Here is a 9786-nt window from a genome sequence, read left to right as displayed (position 1 = left end):
GACATAGTATAGTATGATGTTTTTGTCAAATTTTGGACCAAATTGTTTTTTTCAAAAAATGGTCAGATTTTGGTCCAAATAGTGTAGTATGACATTGAGGTCGACGACATAGTATAGTATGATGTTTTTGTCAAATTTTGGACCAAATTGTTTTTTTCAAAAAATGGTCAGATTTTGGTCCAAATAGTGTAGTATGACATTGAGGTCGACGACATAGTATAGTATGACGTTTTGGTCACATTTTGGACTAAAAGAAAATTTTCAAAATAAATTTCAGATTTTGGACGACATAGTATAGTATGATGTTTTTGTCAAATTTTGGACCAAAATGTTTTAACAAAAAAATGGTCAGATTTTGGTCCAAATAGTGTAGTATGACATTGAGGTTGACGACATAGTATAGTATGACGTTTTGGTCACATTTTGGGCGAAAAAAAAGTTTTTAAAAAAATTGTCTGATTTTGGACGATATAGTATAGTATGATGTTTTTGTCAAATTTTGGACCAAAATGTTTATTTCAAAAAATGGTCAGATTTTGGAGGACATAGTCTAGTATAACATTGAGGTCGAAGACATAGTATAGTATGACGTTTTGGTCACATTTTGGACCAAAATGTTTATTTCAAAGAAATGGTCAGATTTTGGACGAAATAGTGTAGTATGATATTGAGGTCGACGACATAGTATAGTATGACGTTTTGGTCACATTTTGGGCGAAAAAAATGTTTTCAAAAAAATTGTCTGATTTTGGACGACATAGTATAGTATGACGTTTTTGTCAAATTTTGGACCAAAATGTTTATTTCAAAGAAATGGTCAGATTATGGACAAAATAGTCTAGTATAACATTGCGGTCGACAACATAGTATAGTATGAAGTTTTGGTCACATTTTGGAGTAAAAGAAAAATTTCAAAAAAATTGTCAGATTTTGGACGACATAGTATAGTATGATGTTTTTGTCAAATTTTGGACCAAATTGTTTTTTTCAAAAAAATTGTCAGATTTTGGTCCAAATAGTGTCGTATGACATTGAGGTTGACGACATAGTATAGTATGACGTTTTGGTCACATTTTGGGCGAAAAAAATGTTTTTTAAAAAATTGTCTGATTTTGGACGACATAGTATAGTATGACGTTTTTGTCAAATTTTGGACCAAAGTGTTTATTTCAAAAAATGGTCAGATTTTGGACGAAATAGTCTAGTATAACATTGAGGTCGACGACATAGTATAGTATGACGTTTTGGTCACATTTTGGACTAAAAGAAAATTTTCAAAATAAATTTCAGATTTTGGACGACATAGTATAGTATGATGTTTTTGTCAAATTTCGGACCAAAATGTTTTTTCAAAAAAATGGTCAGATTATGGACGAAATAGTGTAGTATGACATTGAGGTCGACGACATAGTATAGTATGACGTTTTGGTCACATTTTGGACCAAATTGTTTTTTTCAAAAAAATGGTCAGATTTTGGTCCAAATAGTGTAGTATGACATTGAGGTTGACGACAAAGTATAGTATGACGTTTTGGTCACATTTTGGGCTAAAAAAATGTTTTCAAAAAAATTGTCAGATTTTGGACGACATAGTATAGCATGATGTTTTTGTCAAATTTTGGACCAAAATGTTTCTTTCAAAGAAATGGTCAGATTATGGACAAAATAGTCTAGTATAACATTGAGGTCGACGACGTAGTATAGTATGACGTTTTGGTCACATTTTGGACTAAAAGAAAAATTTCAAAAAAATTGTCATATTTTGGACGACATAGTATAGTATGATGTTTTTGTCAAATTTTGGACCAAAATGTTTTTTTCAAAAAAATTGTCAGATTATGGACGAAATAGTGTAGTATGACATTGAGGTCGACGACATAGTATACTCTGACGTTTTGGTCACATTTTGGGCTAAAAAAAATGTTTTTAAAAAAAAATTCTGACTTTGGACGACATAGTATAGTATGATGTTTTTGTCAAATTTTGGACCAAAATGTTTCTTTCAAAGAAATGGTCAGATTATGGACAAAATAGTCTAGTATAACATTGAGGTCGACGACATAGTATAGTATGACGTTTTGGTCACATTTTGGACTAAAAGAAAATTTTCAAAAAAATTGTCAGATTTTGGACGACATAGTATAGTATGATGTTTTTGTCAAATTTTGGACCAAAATGTTTTTTTCAAAAAAATGGTCAGATTTTGGACGAAATAGTTTAGTATGATATTGAGGTCGACGACATAGTATAGTATGACGTTTTTGTCAAATTTTGGACCAAAATGTTTATTTCAAAGAAATGGTCAGATTATGGACAAAATAGTCTAGTATAACATTGCGGTCGACAACATAGTATAGTATGACGTTTTGGTCACATTTTGGACTAAAAGAAAAATTTCAAAAAAATTGTCAGATTTTGGATGACATAGTATAGTATGACGTTTTTGTCAAATTTTGGACCAAAATGTTTTTTTCAAAAAAATGGTCAGATTATGGACGAAATAGTGTAGTATGACATTGAGGTCGACGACATAGTATAGTATGACGTTTTGGTCACATTTTGGGTGAAAAAAATGTTTTTAAAAAATTGTCTGATTTTGGACAACATAGTATATAGTATGACGTTTTTGTCAAATTTTGGACCAAAATGTTTATTTCAAAAAATGGTCAGATTTTGGACTAAATAGTCTAGTATAACATTGAGGTCGACGACATAGTATAGTATGACGTTTTGGTCACATTTTGGACTAAAAGAAAATTTTCAAAAAAATTGTCAGATTTTGGACGACATAGTATAGTATGATGTTTTTGTCAAATTTTGGACCAAAATGTTTTTTTCAAAGAAATGGTCAGATTATGGACAAAATAGTCTAGTATAACATTGAGGTCGACGACGTAGTATAGTATGACGTTTTGGTCACATTTTGGACTAAAAGAAAAATTTCAAAAAAATTGTCAGATTTTGGACGACATAGTATAGTATGATGTTTTTGTCAAATTTTGGACCAAAATGTTTTTTTCAAAAAAATTGTCAGATTATGGACGAAATAGTGTAGTATGACATTGAGGTCGACGACATAGTATACTCTGACGTTTTGGTCACATTTTGGGCTAAAAAAAATGTTTTTAAAAAAAAATTCTGACTTTGGACGACATAGTATAGTATGATGTTTTTGTCAAATTTTGGACCAAAATGTTTCTTTCAAAGAAATGGTCAGATTATGGACAAAATAGTCTAGTATAACATTGAGGTCGACGACATAGTATAGTATGACGTTTTGGTCACATTTTGGACTAAAAGAAAATTTTCAAAAAAATTGTCAGATTTTGGACGACATAGTATAGTATGATGTTTTTGTCAAATTTTGGACCAAAATGTTTTTTTCAAAAAAATGGTCAGATTTTGGACGAAATAGTTTAGTATGATATTGAGGTCGACGACATAGTATAGTATGACGTTTTTGTCAAATTTTGGACCAAAATGTTTATTTCAAAGAAATGGTCAGATTATGGACAAAATAGTCTAGTATAACATTGCGGTCGACAACATAGTATAGTATGACGTTTTGGTCACATTTTGGACTAAAAGAAAAATTTCAAAAAAATTGTCAGATTTTGGATGACATAGTATAGTATGACGTTTTTGTCAAATTTTGGACCAAAATGTTTTTTTCAAAAAAATGGTCAGATTATGGACGAAATAGTGTAGTATGACATTGAGGTCGACGACATAGTATAGTATGACGTTTTGGTCACATTTTGGGTGAAAAAAATGTTTTTAAAAAATTGTCTGATTTTGGACAACATAGTATATAGTATGACGTTTTTGTCAAATTTTGGACCAAAATGTTTATTTCAAAAAATGGTCAGATTTTGGACTAAATAGTCTAGTATAACATTGAGGTCGACGACATAGTATAGTATGACGTTTTGGTCACATTTTGGACTAAAAGAAAATTTTCAAAAAAATTGTCAGATTTTGGACGACATAGTATAGTATGATGTTTTTGTCAAATTTTGGACCAAAATGTTTTTTTCAAAAAAATGGTCAGATTTTGGACGAAATAGTGTAGTATGATATTGAGGTTGACGACATAGTATAGTATGACGTTTTGGTCACATTTTGGGCGAAAAAAATGTTTTCAAAAAAATTGTCTGATTTTGGACGACATAGTATAGTATGACGTTTTTGTCAAATTTTGGACCAAAATGTTTATTTCAAAGAAATGGTCAGATTATGGACAAAATAGTCTAGTATAACATTGCGGTCGACAACATAGTATAGTATGACGTTTTGGTCACATTTTGGACTAAAAGAAAAATTTCAAAAAAATTGTCAGATTTTGGACGACATAGTATAGTATGATGTTTTTGTCAAATTTTGGACCAAAATGTTTTTTTCAAAAAAATTGTCAGATTATGGACGAAATAGTGTAGTATGATATTGAGGTCGACGACATAGTATAGTATGACGTTTTTGTCAAATTTTGGACCAAAATGTTTATTTCAAAGAAATGGTCAGATTATGGACAAAATAGTCTAGTATAACATTGCGGTCGACAACATAGTATAGTATGACGTTTTGGTCACATTTTGGACTAAAAGAAAAATTTCAAAAAAATTGTCAGATTTTGGATGACATAGTATAGTATGACGTTTTTGTCAAATTTTGGACCAAAATGTTTTTTTCAAAAAAATGGTCAGATTATGGACGAAATAGTGTAGTATGACATTGAGGTCGACGACATAGTATAGTATGACGTTTTGGTCACATTTTGGGTGAAAAAAATGTTTTTAAAAAATTGTCTGATTTTGGACAACATAGTATATAGTATGACGTTTTTGTCAAATTTTGGACCAAAATGTTTATTTCAAAAAATGGTCAGATTTTGGACTAAATAGTCTAGTATAACATTGAGGTCGACGACATAGTATAGTATGACGTTTTGGTCACATTTTGGACTAAAAGAAAATTTTCAAAAAAATTGTCAGATTTTGGACGACATAGTATAGTATGATGTTTTTGTCAAATTTTGGACCAAAATGTTTTTTTCAAAAAAATGGTCAGATTTTGGACGAAATAGTGTAGTATGATATTGAGGTTGACGACATAGTATAGTATGACGTTTTGGTCACATTTTGGGCGAAAAAAATGTTTTCAAAAAAATTGTCTGATTTTGGACGACATAGTATAGTATGACGTTTTTGTCAAATTTTGGACCAAAATGTTTATTTCAAAGAAATGGTCAGATTATGGACAAAATAGTCTAGTATAACATTGCGGTCGACAACATAGTATAGTATGACGTTTTGGTCAAATTTTGGACCAAAATCTTTTTTTTCAAAAAAATGGTCAGATTATGGACGAAATAGTGTAGTATGACATTGAGGTCGACGACATAGTATAGTATGACATTGAGGTCGACGACATAGTATAGTATGACGTTTTGGTCACATTTTGGACCAAAATGTTTATTTCAAAAAATGGTCAGATTATGGACGAAATAGTCTAGTATAACATTGAGGTCGACGACATGGTATAGTATGACGTTTTGGTCACATTTTGGACTAAAAGAAAATTTTCAAAATAAATTTCAGATTTTGGACGACATAGTATAGTATGATGTTTTTGTCAAATTTTGGACCAAAATGTTTTTTCAAAAAAATGGTCAGATTTTGGACGAAATAGTGTAGAATGATATTGAGGTCGACGACAGTATAGTATGATGTTTTGGTCACATTTTGGGCGAAAAAAATGTTTTCACAAAAATTGTCTGATTTTGGAAGACATAGTATAGTATGACGTTTTTGTCAAATTTTGGACCAAAATGTTTTTTCAAAATAATTGTCAGATTTTGGACGAAATAGTGTAGAATGATATTGAGGTCGACGACATAGTATAGTATGACGTTTTGGTCACATTTTGGACTAAAACAAAATTTTCAAAATAAATTTCAGATTTTGGACGACATAGTATAGTATGACGTTTTTGTCAAATTTTGGACCAAAATGTTTCTTTCAAAGAAATGGTCAGATTATGGACAAAATAGTCTAGTATAACATTGAGGTCGACGACATAGTATAGTATGACGTTTTGGTCACATTTTGGACTAAAAGAAAAATTTCCAAAAAATTGTCAGATTTTGGACGACATAGTATAGTATGATGTTTTTGTCAAATTTTGGACCAAAATGTTTCATTCAAAGAAATGGTCAGATTATGGACAAAATAGTCTAGTATAACATTGAGGTCGACGACATAGTATAGTATGACGTTTTGGTCACATTTTGGACTAAAAGAAAATTTTCAAAAAAATTGTCAGATTTTGGACGACATAGTATAGTATGATGTTTTTGTCAAATTTTGGACCAAAATGTTTTTTTCAAAAAAATGGTCAGATTTTGGACGAAATAGTGTAGTATGATATTGAGGTCGACGACATAGTATAGTATGACGTTTTTGTCAAATTTTGGACCAAAATGTTTATTTCACAGAAATGGTCAGATTATGGACAAAATAGTCTAGTATAACATTGCGGTCGACAACATAGTATAGTATGACGTTTTGGTCACATTTTGGACTAAAAGAAAAATTTCAAAAAAATTGTCAGATTTTGGATGACATAGTATAGTATGACGTTTTTGTCAAATTTTGGACCAAAATGTTTTTTTCAAAAAAATGGTCAGATTATGGACGAAATAGTGTAGTATGACATTGAGGTCGACGACATAGTATAGTATGACGTTTTGGTCACATTTTGGGTGAAAAAAATGTTTTTAAAAAATTGTCTGATTTTGCACAACATAGTATATAGTATGACGTTTTTGTCAAATTTTGGACCAAAATGTTTATTTCAAAAAATGGTCAGATTTTGGACTAAATAGTCTAGTATAACATTGAGGTCGACGACATAGTATAGAATGACGTTTTGGTCACATTTTGGACTAAAAGAAAATTTTCAAAAAAATTGTCAGATTTTGGACGACATAGTATAGTATGATGTTTTTGTCAAATTTTGGACCAAAATGTTTTTTTCAAAAAAATGGTCAGATTTTGGACGAAATAGTGTAGTATGATATTGAGGTCGATGACATAGTATAGTATGACGTTTTGGCCACATTTTGGGCGAAAAAAATGTTTTCAAAAAAATTGTCTGATTTTGGACGACATAGTATAGTATGACGTTTTTGTCAAATTTTGGACCAAAATGTTTATTTCAAAGAAATGGTCAGATTATGGACAAAATAGTCTAGTATAACATTGCGGTCGACAACATAGTATAGTATGACGTTTTGGTCACATTTTGGACGAAAAAAATGTTTTTAAAAAAATTGTCTGATTTTGGACGACATAGTATAGTATGATGTTTTTGTCAAATTTTGGACCAAATTGTTTTTTCAAAAAAATTGTCAGATTTTGGACGAATTAGTGTAGAATGATATTGAGGTCGACGACATAGTATAGTATGACGTTTTGGTCACATTTTGGACTAAAAGAAAATTTTCAAAATAAATTTCAGATTTTGGACGACATAGTATAGTATGATGTTTTTGTCAAATTTTGGACCAAAATGTTTTTCCGAAAAAATGGTCAGATTATGGACGAAATAGTGTAGTATGACATTGAGGTCGACGACATAGTATAGTATGACGTTTTGGTCACATAATGGGCGAAAAAAATGTTTTTAAAAAAATTGTCTGATTTTGGACGACATAGTATAGTATGACGTTTTTGTCAAATTTTGGACCAAAATGTTTCCTTCAAAGAAATGGTAAGATTATGGACAAAATAGTCTAGTATAACATTGAGGTCGACGACATAGTATAGTATGACGTTTTGGTCACATTTTGGACTAAAAGAAAAATTTCTAAAAAATGGTCAGATTTTGGACGACATAGTATAGTATGATGTTTTTGTCAAATTTTGGACCAAAATGTTTCATTCAAAGAAATGGTCAGATTATGGACGAAATAGTGTAGTATGATATTGAGGTCGACGACATAGTATAGTATGACGTTTTAATCACATTTTGGGCGAAAAAAATGTTTTCAAAAAAATTGTCTGATTTTGGACGACATGGTATAGTATGACGTTTTTGTCAAATTTTGGACCAAAATGTTTATTTCAAAGAAATGGTCAGATTATGGACAAAATAGTCTAATTTTGGACGATATAGTATAGTATGATGTTTTTGTCAAATTTTGGACCAAAATGTTTATTTCAAAAAAATGGTCAGATTATGGACGAAATAGTGTAGTATGACATTGAGGTCGACGACATAGTATAGTATGACGTTTTGGTCACATAATGGGCGAAAAAAATGTTTTTAAAAAAATTGTCTGATTTTGGACGACATAGTATAGTATGACGTTTTTGTCAAATTTTGGACCAAAATGTTTATTTCAAAAAATGGTCAGATTTTGGACGAAATAGTCTAGTATAACATTGAGGTCGACGACATAGTATAGTATGACGTTTTGGTCACATTTTGGACTAAAAGAAAATTTTCAAAATAAATTTCAGATTTTGGACGACATAGTATAGTATGACGTTTTTGTCAAATTTTGGACCAAAATGTTTTTTCAAAAAAATTGTCAGATTTTGGACGAATTAGTGTAGAATGATAATGAGGTCGACGACATAGTATAGTATGACGTTTGTCACATTTTGGACTACAAGAAAATTTTCAAAATAAATTTCAGATTTTGGACGACATAGTATAGTATGATGTATTTGTCCAATTTTGTACCAAAATGTCTTTTCAAAAAAATTGTCAGATTTTGGACGAAATAGTGTAGAATGATATTGAGGTCGACGACATAGTATAGTATGACGTTTTGGTCACATTTTGGACTAAAAGAAAAATTTCAAAAAAATTGTCAGATTTTGGACGACATAGTATAGTATGATGTTTTTGTCAAATTTTGGACCAAAATGTTTTTTCAAAAAAATTGTCAGATTTTGGACGAAATAGTGTAGAATGATATTGAGGTCGACGACATAGTATAGTATGACGTTTTGGTCACATTTTGGGCGAAAAAAATGTTTTCAAAAAAATTGTCTGATTTTGGACAACATAGTATAGTATGACGTTTTTGTCAAATTTTGGACCAAAATGTTTCTTTCAAAGAAATGGTCAGATTATGGACAAAATAGTCTAGTATAACATTGAGGTCGACGACATAGTATAGTATGACGTTTTGGTCACATTTTGGACTAAAAGAAAATTTTCAAAAAAATTGTCAGATTTTGGACGACATAGTATAGTATGATGTTTTTGTCAAATTTTGGACCAAAATGTTGTTTTCAAAAAAATTGTCAGATTTTGGACGACATAGTATAGTATGATGTTTTTGTCAAATTTTGGACCAAAATGTTTTTTCAAAAAAATTGTCAGATTTTGGCCAAAATAGTGTAGAATGATATTGAGGTCGACGACATAGTATAGTATGACGTTTTGGTCACATTTTGGGCTAAAAAAATGTTTCCAAAAAAATTGTCTGATTTTGGGCGACATAGCATAGTATGACGTTTTTGTCAAATTTTGGACCAAAATGTTTCATTCAAAGAAATGGTCAGATTATGGACGAAATAGTGTAGTATGATATTGAGGTCGACGACATAGTATAGTATGACGTTTTAATCACATTTTGGGCGAAAAAAATGTTTTCAAAAAAATTGTCTGATTTTGGACGACATGGTATAGTATGACGTTTTTGTCAAATTTTGGACCAAAATGTTTATTTCAAAGAAATGGTCAGATTATGGACAAAATAGTCTAATTTTG

This window comes from Microchirus variegatus (assembly GCF_963457635.1).
Source record: "Microchirus variegatus genome assembly, chromosome: 12".
Lineage (NCBI taxonomy): Eukaryota > Metazoa > Chordata > Actinopteri > Pleuronectiformes > Soleidae > Microchirus > Microchirus variegatus.
The sequence above is the reverse complement of the archived record's forward strand: the minus strand, read 5'-3'. Positions refer to the sequence as shown.